Below are 20,690 nucleotides of genomic sequence, written 5' to 3'. Positions count from 1 at the left end.
CCAGAAAATCGAGGCATCTATTTGAGTAATTTCAAGATGGGAGTTGAGGTGGGCGTCTCTACTTTCATTTGAAATACCTAAAGTAGTTCTAACTGCCTTTTTTTTTAACCTCAGTGATCCAGATAATCATTTCACTTTTTCTCTCCTTGCTTTGGAGATGTAGGATTCATTACAGTGGAGTGCTTTTCTTACAGCTGATTTTAGACCAGGCAAACTGTGATACATACACGTTTTGATAAAATGTTAATATATGTGCATGATTTTTTCAAAAGTGGTCTCTTTTTTCCCCCTGGCTTTATTGAGGTTTAATTGACAACTAAAAATTGTATATATTTAAGGTGTTCAACTTGATGATTTGATATACATATACACTGCGAAATAATCACCACAATCAAGGTAATTAACATATCCATCACCTCACAGAGTTACCTTTTTTTCTTTGCTGTTTTTTAAATTTCCTCAAGTTACCATCACCAATAAAGCTCTCATTCTTTACTTCTTTCTCTTTAAGAGAAGGAAGGGATAACAATAGAAGCTAGGCATATTTAAAGAATGAAAGGGGGGCCGGCCCGGTGGTGCAGCGGTTAAGTTCACACGTTCCGCTTGGGTGGCCCCGGGTTCGCCTGCCGGGATTCCGGGTGCCACGGGCCTGGCACCGCTTGGTGAGGGTGTTTCCCACATAGAAAGTAGAGGAAGATGGGCACGAATGTTAGCTCAGCGCCAGGCTTCCTCAGCAAAAAACGGAGGATTGGCAGCAGATGTTAGCTCAGGACTAATCTTCCTCAAAAAGAAAAAAAATAAAAAAGATTGAAAAAAATTTCATTAAATGTGCACTTATTGATATTTTGCAAGAACTACTAAGCAAGGATCTGCCTTTTATTTTGCTGGTGAAGGTGGTGATGCTTGTGTGAGTATTTTTTTTGAGGGAGTGAGGGGTTGCTTAGTGCTTTCCCAGTGAGAATAAGCATCTTCACAGCTCAAGATGTAAAAGAATTGTCCCGTTTAGTCATATAGGAACTGCTGCAGTTTTCTGTGAGTCTTCACAAATCGCTTTATCTTCTCCAAGGCAACAAAGAGAATTTTGGTTCTGCCATATTTCGGTGTCTTTTTAAATGGTAGGTGTTGTGAGTGCAAGTATGTGTATTTTTGAGTAATCTGTCAATTCCGTTCATGCTCTATGAATTATGGGTAAATGCGGAATGAGTCTCACTATAGCAGTCCTGAATTTTAACCAGACATGCCACCCTGTGCTTCTTGTACTTAATTGATTGATAAAAAGGAATTGAGAAACACTACCTTAATGAAAGAAAATAACTCTTAATTCAACACTAGCTGTATTGATTAAAAATACAAATCATGCCTTCTTGTGGTGCTTTCGTGAGGAAGCAAGAAACAGACTTATCTCTTCTCATTTCTCTTTCATTATTCCTGACTGCCTTAGAAACAGCACATCTGAGGGTGTGTCCTGTAATATAGTGCTCACTGTGGAGTCACTGATAGATGAACAAGTGTTGGTATAACCTGTGAATCGTCTCTTTTCCCATTTGTTCCCACAGGGAAAACAGTGTCATCAGTAAATACTTTAAGACTTTTTTTTTTTCTGATTACAAAAGTTACACACATTCATGGTAAAAACGAACAAACAAACAAACAAACAAAACTCTAAGGAACAAAAGAAACAGAAAAGCAAGATAAAGAAAATAAGTCATCTGTAGTCCTGTTACCCTGAGGTAACCAGATTTTTCTTAATATTACTTTTGAGTGCATATTTTAATATATTTATTATTTAATGTACTTAATAAAGAAAATTGATGTCATACTGCACACACTGTAATCTTTTTCACTTAATATATACGGAACTTTTCTCTAAGTGCTTATAGATTCTTCTAGGGATTGTATTTAGTGCTTGCATAACATTCTATTGAAGGATATATACACTTATTGCTAGACATTCAGGTTGTTTTCCAACTGTCTCCTTTATATAAAATATAGCAGCGGTGAACGTCCCTAATATTAATCTTAATTGACATCTCTGTTTATTTCCTATAAGTAAAATTTCTAGGTCAGAGAGTATGAATATTTTTATGGCTTTTAATATATATTGGCAAATTGCCCTCTAGAAAGTTGTCCTTAAATCAACAGCAGTAGAATAAGAGGAGGTCTATTTTTCTAAACACTCAGTCACTCATGGAATATTATCTTCCTTTTTAACCACATTTGCCCAATTTGATGGATGAAAAATCATATATCTCATGTTTTGATTTGCGTTTCTTTCATTCTTTGAGAGTAAATAGTTGTTCATAGATATATTGACAATTTTTATTTTTTCTTGAATAGCCCGTTCCAATCCTTAGCCCATTTGGGGTGGGGAACTTTCATTTTTATTTCTTATTGATTTCTAGAAACTCTTTGTTTTTAATATTATGAGTATTCACCTTTCATCTTATCCGTATTGCTGGTTTTCTGCAATCCTCTCCCACATCTCTTCCCTTTTAATTATGTTTGACATTTTTAAAAAATGCTAACATATTATTGAAAGGATCATGTTCTAATAAAATATAAAACTAAGGTGGGTGGAGGAGAGAAAAATGCATATTTGATCTACCCTTTGTTCCTAACTGCGTTTGAGACCATGCAGTTAGTTTTGTTTAGAAAGGTTATGAGTCTAAGCTCGTGTCAACATGATGAAAAACTTGGTAGAAAGCAAAACATTTATTCATACAGCTTCTTCATCTGCATGATGTCAAATGGCTGGTTTGATTTGGATTTGTTGTTATTTTAATGAACAAATGATTTTGAAATCTTAATATGAATACTGTGATAATAACAGTTCAGCTTTCAGCCACAAGAGGGCAGTGAAACCCGGTTAGTGTTCTGCCATAGACTAAACAGACTACTAAGGGTTAGAAATCATCCATCTAGTCCACCTCTCCCTTACTTTGTATACCACAAGAACACTGAAATCTGGAGGGGTCAAATGACTTGTTTAAGGTCATAGAGCTGGCTGGCCAGAGAGGTAAGTCCTAGGGACTTTCCAGTTTACCATCCTGTGATTTACCATACTGTGATTTAGTTAAATTGACACAAATGGTAAACACATATTTTTTCTGATTTTTAATTTTTTTATTTTCGCTTTTTGAGGTAAGATTCATGTAGCAACATTAACCATTTTAACTCAGTGGCATTTAGCACATTCACAATTTTGTAAACACATGCATTTTAATCTCCGCATTCAAATCCTAGTCCTGCCAGTAATTAGGTGCATTACCTGAGGCTGGTTATGTAACCTTGCTGAGCTTCAGTTTCTTCAGCTTGGGTAGGGAGAAAATGTCTTCCTTAACAGGTTGTTGTGAAGATTACCAGAAATAATATTCACAAGCGCCTAGCAATGTACTTGGCACAGAGTAGATGAGAAATAAATTCTTTCTTTCCTTCAAGATTTTCATCAGCTGCCCTCCATCTAGTATTAGTATATTTATTTCACATTAAGAATAAAAATAGATTCCAGAGTAGATTTTTTATCTTCACATGACTTTTACTGCATTATTTATATTGAATTTTAAATGTGCACAAAGGTAAAAATTACTAAAAAGAAATTCACAAGACAGGTTCTTGTGACACAGTTAGCCAAAAATTGCAGTATTTAATAGGTGCAAAGACCCTCTTTAAAACAAAAAAGCTTCTTTGAGGAATTAGGAAAAGTGGAAGATGATTCCAGCAAGGTGCAGAAAGCATGGGGATATGTTTGCTACTTTAGGTCAAATTTTGGAACTGATTCTAATGTAATACGATCCAATCCCCTCTTTTTATAGATAATAAAACCAAGAAACAGAGAAGTTAAGCAAATTCCTGAAGGCCATATCACTAACCAGTGACAGATCAGGCTCTAGAATGCTCATCTCCTACTTCTCAGGCCAGTGGTGTTTTCAGGACACCTCACTGTCTGGAGCCAGGATTTTTTTCCCCAGCTTTATTGAGATATAATTGACATATAACATTATGTAAGTTTAAGGTATACAATGTGATGATCAGATACACGTAGATACTGCAAAATGATTACCACAGTAAGGTTTGTTAACACATCCTTCACTTCACATAATTACCATTTTGTTGTTGTGGTGATGGTGAAAACATTAAAGCTCTACCCTCTTAGTAACTTCCAAGTTTACAATACAGTATGGTTAACTATATTCATCATGTTGTACATTACATCCCTGGAACTTACTCACGTTGTATAGTTTGAAAGATGCAGAAGAGATGGGAGTGGGGAGGAAATAAAACCAGAGGGGCAAAGAAAGGGAAGGCAAGGTCCTAAGCAGAGCAGGATTTAGGCTTCAGACAGTGGAATGGGAAGAAGCAAACAGTAGCAAGCAGATCTTGCTTGGGAGAGATTTCCTTAGAGTCAGTCATGTCCTTAATAGTCTTCCCAAGGAAGAAACCCTAGGAACTATGGTGAAGGTATGCCTCCCTGATAGCCTTTGCTTTATTGAACAAACAAAAGCTACTGAAAAGTGTTGTTGAAATCAGAGCTGTTGGGGTTTGTTAGCATCCCAAGTCTTTAGAAGCCTGATTAAAAATTAGTCCCCCTCCACCGTGGCGTAGTGGTTAAGTTCGGCACACTGCGCTTTGGCAGCCCCAGTTGGTGGGTTCAGATCCTGGATGCAGACCTACACCACTCATCAGCCATGCTGTGGTGGTGACCCACATATGAATTGGAGGAAGACTGGCATGGATGTTAGCTCATGGCTAATCTTCCTCAGGAAAAAAAAAAGAGGTAGATTGGCAATAGAAGTTAGTTCAGGGCAAATCTAAAGAGGTAGATTGGCAATAGATGTTAGTTCAGGGCAAATCTTCCTCAGGAAAAAAAATCCCCAATGACTAAACTCTAAGTGCTCCTAATAAACAGAACAAGGAAAAAGATACCTGACAGAAAGGTTCAAAAACATCCTGTTCTTCAGGCCCACATTCTCCTGGTTTCTTTTGTGTAGAGCTACAATAAGAAAAATAGTTATTGGCAACCAATTGTGAAAATTGCTCTTTAATTATGTAGCAGTTGTTAGCTTGTGTGATTAACTATATCTCAGCCAAATGAGCTTTCTGATCTGTAGTGTTATTCTTTAGACTGTCATGGCTTTGTCCTAATGAAAATTTCTTTTGTAACATTGCTAATTTGAACTGGAAAGTTATTGTCTCTCTGAATGATGCAATTTTTTATTGTTTTTTTTTCTAGAATACTTCTTTAGTTACAGGAGTAAAAGCTGATTTATCTAACATTCTGGCAGAGATTTTTCTTAACTGGCATTTCCACACTTCAATATTATAATGAGAATTAATGCTTGTAATGATGACCCATAGACACTGTAAGAGGCTAAATTACTTACTGGATCATCAAAGAAAAAAATAAGGGATATTACAGTTTGGTCTATTCTCTAATGTGGGAAACAGATATTCAATGTATGATGTATGTGAGTATGGTGCATATGGTAACGTAAACCACAATACTTCCCTGGAATGGAGAGCTCATTTTCATTCCTTCCGCCTTTCACCTTTATTTCCCCCACAGAATCCCATTTCAAGAACAGTAGGTTATTTCTCCAAAATTCCACTGCATACTTGAGTGCTTTCACCAAATGCCTGCCAAGTGTCATACAACCAATGCTGAAATACTGCTAGTGACAGGGAACTTACCATTTTACGAGGCAGATGATTAAATCTTTGCAAAGATGGCTCATGCTTCCTTATGTGGAGTCAAATCCTGACTTTTTGTGGCTTCCACTGATTGGTCCTAGGCCATTCAAAACAAGTGTTTCACGTGACACAGGCCTTCCAATATTTGAAGACAGCTCTACCCTTCATAGATATTACTTTCATGAATTACAATCTTCCAGGTATTTCAGTGAAATATGACATGTTTAAGCCCCTCTTAGTATTCACAGTAATAAGTATTTGTCCAGTGTCCATGTTGCATCAGGCACTATTTGATTTATGCAGATGACGAGGGTAAATGGGAAGCAACAGGAGTAGAAGTTGAGTCAGAAGCAAAATCACAAAGAATCATTTAATCCCCATTAAGAAATGTAGAAGTATTTTGAAAGTAATAGGCAATAAAGAGGGAGTTTTAAGCAAAGAGGTGGGAAGCCTAGGTTTGTGTCATAGAGTGATTACTTCACTCATGTGGAGGATGAGATTGTGGTGGGGTGGGGGTAAGCAGCGTAGATGCATGTGACCAGTTTCTATAGCAATAGACATGCCAGTTATGCTAAGGCCTTTAGATGTTATCCTGTCAGTGCTTTCCAAGAATGGTCCACAGAGCAACAAACCACCTGTGGGAGAACCACCTGGGGACTTTGTCAAAAATGCAAACTCAGGGGCTGGCCCAGTGGCATAGTGGTTAAGTTCATGTGCTCTGCTCCAGCCACCCAGTGTTCGCAGGTTTGGATCCTGGGCATGGACCTGCCACTGCTCATCAAGGCATGCTGTGGCAGCATCCCAGATAAAGTGGAGGAAGATTGGCACAGATGTCAGCTCAGTGACAGTCTTCCTCAAGCAAAAAAGAGGAAGAGTGGCAACAGATGTTAGCTCAGGGCCAATCTTCTTCACACACACACGCACAAGAATGCAAATTCTCATGCCCCACATCGACCTTCTTAATCCAAGTCGCTGGCAGGTGGTGTGGCCCAGACACCAACACTTGGTCAAGTTTCCTGGCGCACTCTGACGCACGTGGTCTGAGGGCTAGGCATTGAAAAGCCTCAGCAGCAGCAGCCAGAGAGTTTGTTTGACAAGTGAAAGCCAACAAGCGTCCAGACCAAAGGGAGCCTGCCTCCACCAGGGCAAAAAGTTCAGAAATGCCCTGGCCCAGGGGCAGGGACACACCTGGGCCCTCCTGCACCCATCTCCCCTGCACTCTGCCTGACTGGTGCCTTCTCTTCTCCAGGGTCGGGCCTGAATATCACCTCCTCCGAGTTCTTTCCTGGCCTCCCACTCGATCTGACAGGTCCTCACAACATTCTGCTTTTTGTTTTCTTCTGTTTCTCACAATTTGTAATCTCGCATCCAAGTGTGGGTCCTCATAAATGCCCCCTCCCCCACGAGACTGTCAGATGCACGAGGTCGAGGCCTATGCCCGTTTTTCTCATGGCTGAGCCTCCTACACACCTCGTGCAGGGCCAGGCAAGGAGAAGGGGCAGCTAAATATTTTGGAATGAATGAACGGATGAAGGCATGAGTGAAAGAACGGTTGGGGAGGCACTGGTGGCAGTCCCGGCCTGGACGACAATGCTGAGTGTCAGTCCTCGCTGCTCTCTTGGGAAGGTCGCTTGCCACCCCATTAATGGGCATGAAAGGTGACAAAGCAGGGCCTGGGCCCCTTCTTCGTAGGCTCCCATCTCTGGGCAGAGTCCCAGTCACTCCCCAAACATAAAGCAAACAGAGAAGCCACAGCAGCCGGGTCTGGGTAGGAGGCAGGGGAAGCAGGCGCCCCATTTCAGGCTGGTTGTCTGGGCACCCAGAGGCCGGGGGAGGAGAGGCCCTGGGGCGGGCTGCACCCTTGCCCTCGCCCTGGACCCTGTCTCTGGCTCCCTGAAGGTGGACACTGAAAAGGAGCAGAGTTTGCCACCCCAAAATGTGTCTCACTGGCATCAGGGTTATTTTAGGCTGATTATTTTCAAGAAACAGCAGACATAGGAAAGCTCTGAGAACTGAGTAGAAGTTACCCTTTCTAGGAGACAATTATGTTTATACGGGAAATCTCTGTAAGGGTGTCTCCCTCTCTGTACTGTACCAGGAAGAGAATGTTGACTCTAAATCTCCCGAAACTCCTCTCGATGGGGAGGCAAGGACTTAAATCTGCATGACAACCTTACCCTTGGTGACCTTGCTTTCCCTGAAAACCTCCCAAAACTGTCCCACCACAACGTCTTTTGTCTTTAGCTGGAGATTTAAGGTGGTAGCTTGGGCCATTTCAGGCAGTTACTCAGTTTTCCTGGCTCTCTCCTGTGTATCCAGGAGGTATAGATGGTATTAAACTTCTGTTTGTTTTTTTCCTGTCAGTCTGTGTTTTATTACAGGGATGTCTCAGCCAGGAGCCTGGAAGGGAAGAGGGAAAATTACTTTTCTTGCCCCATAGCCCTTACCCAGCTGTATGCAGAGTTGTGGGCAGGTGGCCTCGGGAGCCCGGGAGCATTGGTCTCCACAGCAGTGTTTCCACTGGGGCCTCAAAAATGAGGAGGACACACGTGCGTTTGCATGAAATCACATGGGACATGATCTGCATGGATCCTGAAGGGGTGGCTCAGGCAACCTGCAGACCACCTCCTCTCATTGCCAAAATGTCATGCTCTGTCCAGAATGAAAAGCCAGGTCCCAGTGACTTGAACCCTGGAACAAATGACAGACCTGAAAGTTCACTGTTCAACAGATCAAACTGTTACTGAACCAAAGTGGATCAGCTTCCTGGTGAGTTGAAATCAGAGCCTTCACCAGAAGTAGTTGTCACACGAAGTAAAATTTATTTGTAGCAAGGAGGAGATCACGTGGAATCATTTCCCAAGTCGTGGCTCTCCCCTAGCACGGGACAGCAGGGGCCATTTCTTTCGGATGGGGAATGCATATTCAGTGGGGAAAGCCGTGGGTGCAGGCTCAGTGGGAACACACGCTCTCACGTACATCATGTGTGAGGCTAATAAGGCTTAGGTTCTTCCCGGGGTGGAGACTTTAGTATTAAAATGAGACAGAGGGAGACAAGGTCAACTCTGGGCCGTCCATGCAGGCGCTGCTCTCGCTGTAGGGCTCTGCCTGGTTCAGGCCAGTTGGCGATGGTATCTCTTCCTAACATAGGTCTGAAAAACAACCTTGAGGAAGTGTTAAGTACTTTTATGACTTCCTTTGAGCTGCTAGGACATACACCGGTGACAAAACTCCAGAGAATGAGGATCTCTGATGAGAGGCAAATAGCTAACGTTTATTGAGTGCTCTTTCAGGCTGCGTGCTGACTGCTGTGCACTCGTTTGCAGCAACTTTCGAGGTGGGCACCACTGTTGTCCCTGTTTCACAGATGAGGAGACTGAGGCTTTGTCAGGCTAAAAGGGTTTTCACCATCACGTCCCTGGGAAGAGGCAGAGCTGGGATGGGAACCCGGGCAGCCTGGCTCCAGGGCCCACACCTTGAATTGCTGCTGCAGGGTGCATGCTGCCTCCCTTGTGCACTTGTGTGAAGACTCAGACAAAGAGAAGGCAAGCCGGGTGCCCAGGGTCACACAGCCAGTTAATGCCAGAGCTGCAACCAGGAGTTAGGTCTCCTCTCTCCCACGCCAGCTAGTTCAATTGGTTTAGCTTGTCCTACTTGCCCCAGCCAAGCAGAGTCCCAATGGCCTAGACAGAGGCTGAGTTCTCTTCAATCCCATGGCTGGATCTCCTTTGACTGCCTAGTACTGGATGGTTCTAAGTCTGAGAAGAATGGCGGGATCAGGCCCTCTGTGTTTGTCCAAAGCTTTTGAGAAGGATGACGCCCCAGACCAGCACTGTGGTCACCCTGCAGTGAAGAGCCTCCATGTGTCCCCCACCCTCCTGTGTCCCTGGGCCCCAGGGACTCCCTTCCACAGGCCCTTTGGGGAAACCTCCCAGCCCTACCTCTGCATCTCTCCTTCCCTGTGGCTTTGTCCCCAGCTAGCTGTGGGGTCTGGGAACAGGTAGGTGTCTCTCACCCAGGGCATTTTTTTGTGTGTGTGAGGGGGAAGATTAGCCCTGAGCTAACATCTGTGGCCAATCCTCCTCTTTTTGCTGAGGAAGACTGACCCTGAGCTAACATCCATGCCCATCTTCCTCTACTTTATATGTGGGACAACTGCCACAGCATGGCTTGCCAAGCGGTGCCATGTCTGCACCCGGGATCCAAACCGGCGCACCCCAGGCCACTGAAGTGGAATGTAGGAACTTAACCACTGCGCCTCTGGGCCAGCCCCCACCCAGGGCTTTTAACGAGAAGTTTTGTCATGCCCAGGCAGCGAAGATGAATAATTCAGTGAAGGAAGCCCAAGAAATGTTATTCCTTCTGAGAAGAGTCCCTGGACATTGGGCGAGGCAGAGAAAGACTGCATCTTGTTATGGGAGAAATGGGGGCTGGGGTGATAGTGGTGCAGGAGAGGATGAGGAGAACGAAGGCTACACAGGTGTCACTAACAGTGTAGGCTTTCAGTAAAGTGTTTTAAACAGAAAAGTTATTGGAGATAGAATTTCCCTTTTAAACAGTCTCCTGACTAGCAAGGAGGGTGGATTGAATTTGGAGCTGGAATAGAGGCAGGAAGAGCAGAGAGGAGGCTATTGTAATCATTCAGGTTTCAATTGTAATGAGAGGGGTAAGGTGGTATTGACTGGACTAGATGTGGATCTTAAAAGAAAAAGTCTAGGGTGATTATTTGGTTTCTGAGCACTGACCTCTGAGTAAACTCGAATTTGTTAATTTCTCTCTTAAAATATGTCATTTTAGTTGTGTTTGGAACACCACAGAGTGAATTTCGACTATCAGAGGCTCTCCCAGCAGCATGGGACCTAGTGACAGCCTATGTTCTGGCACATAGAGGGAAGGTGGGGCAAGCTTTGGGCTGCCAGGTGCACCCCGGCTTCCAACTATTTCTCCCGCAGGAACTTCATTGATGTGAGATTTTCTTGAGATAATCAACTCCCACTAATTCAAACTTAAATTACATTAGCTTCCTTTGCAGCCACACCAAGCTTTCTTCCCCTTCTTCCTTCTCCCCTTTCTTTTTCTCTTTCTCAAATTGTTATTGCCAAGCACTGAGCTATACACAATGAGCTCATTATTAACTACAGCTTCTGGGTGGTGTTCTCGTGTGCTGCTGCTCAAGCTTGTATGCCTATCTTGTACTAGTGAGATTCACTGGAGCAGTTAAGGGTAGGAGACTATTACTACATTCACTATGGCACTTAATGCTGTGTGGAAACATTTAACCCTGCTAAATTGCATCTTGTAGAGCCAACTCATGGTCACAACTTTTTAGGATGGTTTCTTATCATAATTCTGGCAGCCACTATATTTGCCATCACTCTCAACTCTTGTCATCCACAGATTTAATATGCAATGCTTTTATTTCTTTACCTAAGTCATTGGTTAAAAATTTGAACAGGAAGGGGGTTGGCCCCGTGGCCGAGTGGTTAAGTTCGCGTGCTCCGCAGCAGGCGGCCCAGTGTTTCGTTGGTTCGAATCCTGGGCGCGGACATGGCACTGCTCATCAGACCACGCTGAGGCAGCGTCCCACATGCCACAACTAGAAGGACCCACAACGAAATATACAACTATGTACCGGGGGGCTTTGGGGAGAAAAAGGAGAAAAATAAAATCTTTGAAAAAAAAAAATTTGAACAGAAAGGACTCAAGGACAGAACCCCTCAGACTGACACAAACTTGCTAATTAGCACTTTTAAGGTACAATCATTCAACTTATTACAAACCTACCTAACTATATCATCCAATAATCAGTATTTTTTCCATCTTATCCCCAAGACTATCATGAAGAAGCCTGGTTAAGTTTCTTCCTGCAATCTGGATACATTTTCTTATCACTTTCGCATAGATCGGAGCTAAGCAAACTTTGAGAATCTATCCCATATGTGCCTCTAACGACAGAGCCCCCAAAAATACGATGCAAAAAACTGACAGAATTGAAGGAAGAAATAAACAATTTGACAATAATCACTGGAGACTCAAAGACCTGGCTTTCAATAATATATAAACAACTAGACAGATGATCAATGAGGAAGTAGAAAACTTGAACAACACCGTAGATCACTAGACCTAACAGGCATCTACAGAGAACTCCATCCAAAACAGCAGAATACATACTCTTCTTCAGTGCAGAAGGAACATTCTCCAGGATAGATCGTATGTTATGCCATAACATGTCTCAAATTTAAAAGAACTGAAAGTTTACGAAGAATATTCTCTGACCACAGCAAAATGAAATTAGAAAATAAAATAAGGAAATTTGGGAGATTCACAAATATGTTAAAATTAAACAACACCCACCTAAATAAACATTAGATAAAAGGAAAAATCACAGGAAAATTAGAAAATACTTTTAGATGAAAGAAAATGAAAGTACAACATGCCTAAACTTAAGAAATGAAGTAAAAGCAGTCCTTGGGGGGACTCTATGGCTGCAAGCATCTATATTAAAAAAGAAGAAAGATCTCAAATCGATAACTTAGCTTTCATTCTAAGAAACTAGACAAAGAAGAGTAGACTAAATACAAAACAAGCAGAAAGAAGGAAATAACAAAGATTAGAGTGTAAATAAATTAAATAGAGTAGAAAATCAAGGAAACTAAAAATTGGTTCTTGAAAAGATCAGTAAAGCTGACCAAACTTTAGGCAGACTGACCAAGAAAAAAAGAGAGAAGACTCAATTTATTAATATCAGGATTGAAAGATAGTCTTATAGAAGAAGAAATATAAAATCTGAATAGATCTATAACAGATAAAGAGATTGAATTAGTACTGGAAAAACTTTCCACAAAGGAAAGCCTAGGACCGGATGGCTGCACTAATGAATTCCACCAAACTTTTAAATAAGGATTAATACCAATCTTTCACAAATTCTCTCAAAAATAGGAGGAAGAGGCCAGCCTGGTGATGTTGTGGTTAAGTTTATGTGCTCCGCTTCAGTGACCCAGAGTTCATGGGTTCTGATCCCGGGCGCAGCCCTACGCACCACTCATCAAGCTGTGCTGTGGTGGCATCCCACATACAAAATAGAGGAAGACTGGCACAGATGTTAGCTAAGGGACAATCTTCCTCACCAAAAAAAAAAAAAAAAATAGAGGAGGGAAGGCTTCCTAACTCATTCTATGAGGCCAGTATTATTAACCTGAAATTAAAGTCAGATAAAGACATCATAAGAAAAGAAAAATGCAGGCCACTAATCATTATAAATATAGGTATAAGCATCCTCAACAAAATACTAGCAAACTGAGACAGGCAACATATAAAAATGATTATATGCCATGACCAAGTGGAACTTATCCCAGGAATGTCAGGCTGGCTCAACATACAAAAATCAATCAGTATAATACACTATATTCATAGAATGAAGTAAAAAACACATGATCATCTTGATATATGACAAAATTGAACACCTTTTCAAGACAAAAAACACTCAAGAAACTAGGAATACAAGGGAAAATCCTCAACCTGATAAAAGGCATGTACAAAAAATCTACAGCTAACCATACATAATAGAGAGAGACTGAAATCTTTCCCCCAGTGATCAGGACCAAGAAGTCCCCCCTCTACTTCTGTTCAGTACTATACTGGAAGTTCTAACCAGGGCAATTAGGTAAGAACAAGATACCTAAGGTGTCCAAATTGGAAAGGAAGAAGTAAGATTATCTGTAGTCACAGATGACATAATATTATACATTTAGAAATTTAAAGAAATCACCAAAAAAACTATTAGAGTTGAAAAAAAGTTCAATGAAGTAGCAGGATACAAGGTCAACACACAAAAATCAGTTGTATTTCTATACACTAGCAATGAACAATCCAAAAAGGAAATCTTTAAGCAGACAATTCCATTTATAATAGGGTAAAAAAGAATAAAATACTTACAAATAAACTTAACAAAAAAGGGCAAGATTTGTACACTGAGAGCTACAAAAGTTCATTAAAAGAAATTAGAAACCTAGGGGCCGGCCCGGTAGCGCAGCGGTTAAGTGCACACGTTCCGCTTCTCAGCGGCCTGGGGTTTGCCGGTTTGGATCCTGGGTGTGGACATGGCATTGCTTGGCAAAAGCCATGCTGTGGTAGGTGTCCTATGTATAAAGGAGAGGAAGATGGGCATGGATGTTAGCTCAGGGCCAGTCTTCCTCAGCAAAAAGAGGAGGATTGGCAGCAGTTAGCTCAGGGTTAACCTTCCTCAAAAAAAAAAAAAGGAAATTAAAAACCTAGATAAATGAAAAAATATCCTGTGTTCATGAACTGGAAAACTTAATATTGTTAGGATGGCAGTACTCTCCAAACTGAGCTACAGAATCAACACAGTCCCTAGCGAAATCCCAGCTGGCTTCTTTGCAAAAATTGACAAGCTGATGCTACAATTGATATGGAAGTACAGAGGACCCAGAATAGCTAAAACAATCTTGAAAAAGAAGAACAAAGCTGGATGACTCACACTTCCCAATTTCAAAACTTACTACAAAGGTACAGTAATCAAGACAGTGTGGTAATGATATAAAAATAGATACATAGATCAACGGAACAGAATTGAGAACCCAGAAGTTAATCCTCACATTTATGGTCAATTGATTTTCAATAAAGGTGCCAGGATAATTTAATGGGTAAAGAATGTTATTTTTCAACAAATGGTGCTGGGACAACTGGATATCCACTTGGAAAAGAATGAAATTGCACCCCTGCCTCATACAATATACAAAATTTAACTTAAAATGGATCACAGATATAAATGTAAGAGTTAAAGCTATAAAACTCTTAGGAAAGAGGCAGCCCTGATTGCCTAGTGGTTAAAGTTCAGCACTCTCTGCTTCAGCAGCCCAGGTTACGTTCCCAGGCATGGAACCACACCACTCGTCTGTCAGTAGCCGTGCTGTGGCAGCGGCTCATGTAGAAGAACTAGAATGACTTACAACTAGAATACACAACTATGTACTGAGGCTTTGGGGAGGAAAAAAAGAGATTGAGAGGAAGATTTTCAATAGATGTTAGCTTAGGGCGAATCTTTCCCAGCAAAAAAAAAAAACAAAAAACTTACAAGGTAAGAGAGGTGATTGGTTTACATATCCATACTTATCAAATAAAAAAAAAGCTCTTAGGAGAAAACATAGGTAAAAATATGTGACCTTGATTATGCAGTAATTTCTTAGGTATGATAAAAGCAAGAGTAACAAAAAATAGATAAGTTAAACTTCTTCAAAATTAACGACTTTTTGCTTCAAAGCCACCATCAAAAAAGTGAAAAGACAATGCACAGAATGGGAGAAAATATTTGAAAATCATGTATCTAATAAGGAATTTGGAGCTAGAATATATAAAATGATCTTACATTGCAATATAAAAAGACATACAGTCATGCATCACTTACCAATGGGGGTATGTTCTGAGAAATCTATCATCAGGTGATTTTGCCATTGTGCAAACAGCATACAGTTACACAAACCTAGATGGTATAGCCTACCACACACCTAGGCTATATGGTACTAATCTTATGGGACCACCGTTGTATGCGCAGTCTGTCATTGACCAAAACGTCGTTATGCAGCACATGACTGTAACTCAATTAAAAAATTGGGAAAGGATCTGAATAGATATTTCTCCAAAGATATGCAAATGGTCACTAAGCACATGAGAAGATGCTCAACATCATTAGTCATCAGGGAAATGAAAATCAAAACCATAATGAGATATCACTCCACACCCACTAAGATGGCTATAATCAAAAAGTCAGATAATAACAAGTGTTGACAAGGTTGTGGAGAAATCAGACCCTTCGTATATTGCTTTGGGAATGTGGACTGTTGAAGCAACTGTGGAAAACAAGCTGGTAGTTCTTCAAAAAGTTAAACAGAGAATTAGCATATGACTCAGCAATTCCCCTCCTAAGTATATACCCAAGATAATTGAAAATATACATTCTCACAAAAACGTGTACAGGAATGTTTATTGCAGCATTATTCGTAATAGCCAAAAAGTGGGAAAAAAAACCCAAATGTCTATTAACTGAGGAATAGATAAAATGTGGTATATCCATGCAATGGAATATATATTATTTGGTAATTGGATAAATTATTCAACAATTGGAAGATATACTATTGGCAATAAAAAGGAACAAAGTACTGATATATGGTACAACATGGATGAACCTTAAAAATATTATGCTAAGGAGAAGAAGTCAGTCACAAAAAACCACATATTGAATGGTGCTATTTGTATGAATTGTCCAGAATAAACAGATTCTTAGAGACAGAAAGTAGATTAGTGGTTGCCTATGCTGAGAGGGGAAGGGGGTGAGATGAGGAGTGACTGCTAATAGGTATGGGGTTTCTTTTTGGGGTGATGAAAATATTCTAAAATTGATTGTGGTTGCACAACTCTGTGGACATCCTAAAACCCAATGAATTGTACACTTTAAATGGGTCAGTTGTTTGTGTGTGAATTATATCTCCATAAAATTCTTAGAAAGCGCTCTATCACACACTAATAGCCTGGGATGTGAGCTTATTTTCATGTCTTACTGCAAAGAATAGGCTAGTTATTTCCCAGTAAAGCAAAGGTTACATCGAGATTTATTCCTGCACAGTCATCTCCTAGATTTTAGTCCTGCTTACCCTTCAGGAGTATCAGCAACTCTATACATCCTATCGGAAAAATTATGAGCATCCTCAAGAGCAAAGGATTCCACTGGAGAGCAACCATTTGTTTAATTTGGACCTCAGGGGGCTGAGAATTGAGTTGATCATACTCCTCAGTTCATAGTTAATTTTCCTCATCATTCCAGGCAAGACCTCTCTCTCTCTCCCTGTCACTCTGTTTTCCCTTCTTCCATGATCCTTACTCCCATTTCCCCCTCCCACCCCAGGTACCCACTCTAGCGTATTTAATATAGTCTTCAAACGTGCTTGTCTCACTATAAATTATGTACTAGTGTTTATTGTTGTATGTATTTTTTAGCTGTTTCTTTTTTGATAAAACCTGCTCTGCACTTCGTGGCTACATAGTTTGCACAGTGGCATTTATGCTGTGGGATTCTTCCTCATAGTGGGGACTGAGTGTTCTAAATTCTGATTAGCCTGCTCTGGCCTGCAGCATCCTGTTCTCACTAATCTCATTTTGTCCTGAACATATCCCGCTCCCAGGACAAACAGGACTGTTTTGTTATATAAAATGCTTTGCTTAATTTTAAAGCCCTGCTCCCCCGTGATACAATGTGTCCCTCTGCTGGAAGAACCATCAGGCAGCAGTTAAGTGCAGAGACTCTGGACTCTGACTCCCTAGGTTCAAATCTTGCCAGAGGCTAGGGCAGAGGGGAAATGGGAAGGTGTTGGACAAAGGGTACAGAGTTTCAATTATGCAAAGTAAATAAATTCTGAAGATCTACTTTACAACGTAGGGCCTATGATTAACAATGCTGTATTGTATAGTTAAATTTTTGCTAAGAAGGTAGATCTTATGTTAAATGTTCTTACTACAAAAGGAAAAACAAAACAAAAGGGGCAGGAGGAAACTTTTGGAGGTTATGGCTAAGTTTATGGCATTGATAGTGACGATGGTTTCACAGTGTAACATTTCCAAACACATCAAGTTGTAATATATTGAATAGCTACTGCTTTTTATATGTCAATCATACCTCAATAAAGTGGTTTAAAAAGTCTTAGTTGTACCACTCATTAGCTTGTAACTTTGGGCAACGTATTTAACCTATCTGTGCCTCAGTTTCTTCATCTTTAAAAGCAGAGTGGTGATAGTAATAGTACTCACCTCTGGGTTGTTGTGAGGTTTGCATGAGTTAATATCTGCAAAGCACTAAGAACGATGCCTGCACATAATAGAAGTTGTGTGTTATATTTCCAGGTTGTTAATCATATTTCAGAATTCTCTGGTGAAACAAGTAATTTATTGATATTCCAGTAGGGTAAGCAGAGTGCAGAAGCTGGGTCCAACAATAAGCAAATCTTCTAGAGAAGTTCAGCAGGTTTGGCAGTGGCCATTAGAAGGCCTGTCACCATTTAACAGGAGCAGGGTACCTGATAAGGTGGTGGGACCAACTGGTGAGGGCAAGTCTGAGACACACTTCTTGGAGGGGACTGGAGTAATATGTGACTGCTGTAGTGATCTGAAATGGGGAAAATCCTACTATAAGTGGTATGAAGTGAGTACTCAACATAAGTGTCACAGTAAAACCCAGCCCTGGGGACATCACTGTACCCAACTGTAAGCCCGGTAAGGCAGACGCAGAGGGAATGAGGCAGAGCATACAAAAGATCCACTCTTTTGGTAAGCCTGTTTTAAAGCAATAATCTCCTGATATTCTAGAACTGAAAACTATTGCATCTTTTATTTTTGTTTATCTCATTCTCTTTTCCTAAAAACGTATGCCATATGCCTTTCAAAACTGAATTGCATTAAGATCTTATTTGTATCATTTTCCTGACACTCCTTGAAACAATTGGAGAACCCTGGGATGTGGAAGACAGCCCTGGGAATTAGCTCCCTTAGGCTTCTGTTATGGGAAGGAGATAAGGAGCAGTATAAAAGCCTCCCTTACCTGTGAAAGTAAAAGCTTTGGGCAAGGAGCCATTTTAATTCAAAGTTATGTCTATTGCTAGAAGTCTCTGCCAGACAGGGTATCTTCCAGGCTTATGTATTAGCATCACAAAGAGCCTGGAGTTCTTATTAGGACCGGATATCAAATATGCATGGGTCTGGTTGAGAGATGTTAATTCACCATACTTGAATCCATATATTAACTCACTGACAAAACCACATCTAAACCCAGTGTTTTAAAGGTTTCTGAATTCTGGAGTTGAAGTGAGGGCTGAGGTAAACCTGACCTAGAACTGTTTTCTTTCTTTGTCTTTCAATCCTGACCACACTGCGCACCACCACAGAGATGAGAGGGGAAAGAGGAAAAGAAGAAGAATCTAACAAAGAAAGAGGTTGTTTTGGAACGGTTTCAACAACTCAGAAACGGATTAAATTACCAAAGTGATGAATGTGTTCCAGAAAAAAATCCAAAGGACAACAACATCAGTAATCATAATGACAGTCTGCCTTACTCCACCACTCAAATAAAGCACAACTATTTTTGATACTGAGACTTCAGAGAAATATCTCCACCGTAGCCATCTGGATAAATATAGTGTAATGAATGACACCCACAAAAACATGCTCATAGTAAACACAGTCACTGTTGCATAAGACTGTCTTTTAAAAATGCCGCTTAATATAGGTCACTGATATCAAAAAGCAGAGCAATTCCATGGGGGTCAATATGAAGCATTCAGATATGTTGCCACTTATTGTTCTGGTTTAAATCACAGAGATTTTAGACTCCAAAGTGGAGCAATTCTCAAAGCTTTACTCCTCTGTCTACCTGTGGGTGGATTAGAAAACGGAGGCATTTCTACAAGGAGTCCCCATATTCGTCCGAACACCAAGGATTGTCAGTAGAATGAATGAATGACATATCTTAATGTGTGTGGACATCAATAAAATACAAACTCATTTTAAAGTGTTATTGAATATTTGATCCTTGTTGAAGTTGAGTGATGAATACATGGAGTTGATTGTACCATGCTCTACTTTTGTGTATATTTGAAATTTTCTATAAGAAAAATTTTAAAAAGAGTGTTACTGAATTGACGTAGATTTAAAATGTTTTCTCAACCAATGGATACTAAAAGTACAGCCACTCTCATTATGGAGCCCTGAAAAAAGTATTTACCTTAGAAAGAGATTTTCATACTCAAAATGGTTTGGAAAAACTGCTACACAGTATGGTCTCTAATGTGGGATGTGTGTACTCTATGAGATTGCAACAAGATCCATTAGAACTCGTATTTATATTAATTTTTAATCTTAAAAATAAGAAAGAAATTGTTTCACTAATATCTATTATAGAGGTTGACTCTGGTGTCCTTACTCACTCTATTTGTCAAGGAAAGATGCCTTTTGAAAAATGAATGAGAAAGTAAGTGCTTTTCAAAAAAAAACATGCCATAGAGCATTTTGAAAGCAGATACTTGAAAAAGTTTTCATCATCTTGCGATTTTGTTGCTGAAAACAATGCGTGTCGCCTGTTTTCCCAGTTGTAAAAAAAATAAATGTAACGGGACATTTTAAACTTGTGTAAACTGTTCTACTCCAATAGCTAAAACTCGTTTGTAAAAATATTTCAGTGTGCAAGAACCACTGATTGATGTTGAGGAGATTGGAAGTTTTTTTTAAAAGATTTTTTTTTTCCTTTTTCTCACAAAGCCCCCCGGTACAAAGTTGCGTATTTCTGGTTATGGGTCCTTCTAGTTGTGGTATGTGGGATGCTGCCTCAGCATGGCTTCGTGAGCAGTGCCATGTCTGTGCCCAGGATTCGAACTAGCAAAACCCAGGGCTCCTGAAGCAGAGCACACAAACTTAACCACTCTGCCACAGGGCCGGCCCAGAGGAGAGTGGAAATTTACTAGCCAAATTTCATCAAAAACCTTTGCATAACTGCAGAGTGGGGCTGAGCAGTTAAGTCAGTAACATGATTTAGTGAGCACAGCTACTGTCATACTGCAGCCACTGAGATCCCCGGAATCTTCTTGAGATCCCATTTTCAGCTATGACATCCATTGGAGCCAAGCATTAGTTTAAACCGAACTGAGTATTCCAAAATCTTAAATTGTCATGTCAGAATTAATGAGGCATATTCAATCACATTGTTCTCACTAAAATAGTTATAATAATATGTTCAAATAAGAGATAAATTTATAATCAAAGAAAATTTATTTTAAAATATTATTTCACATTTATCCCATACTTTTTAACGTTCTGTTTTGCATGCTTTATAATCATATATCAGTACAGTAGTACATGAATATAACGTCAATATTTTAAACATGTGTATTATATATTTTAATACATTTCTATATAATTACATACAAAAAATATTCTCAAATTTGAAC

Source organism: Equus przewalskii, chromosome X (genome assembly GCF_037783145.1).
Source record: "Equus przewalskii isolate Varuska chromosome X, EquPr2, whole genome shotgun sequence".
Taxonomy (NCBI): Eukaryota; Metazoa; Chordata; class Mammalia; order Perissodactyla; family Equidae; genus Equus; species Equus przewalskii.
The sequence above is the reverse complement of the archived record's forward strand: the minus strand, read 5'-3'. Positions refer to the sequence as shown.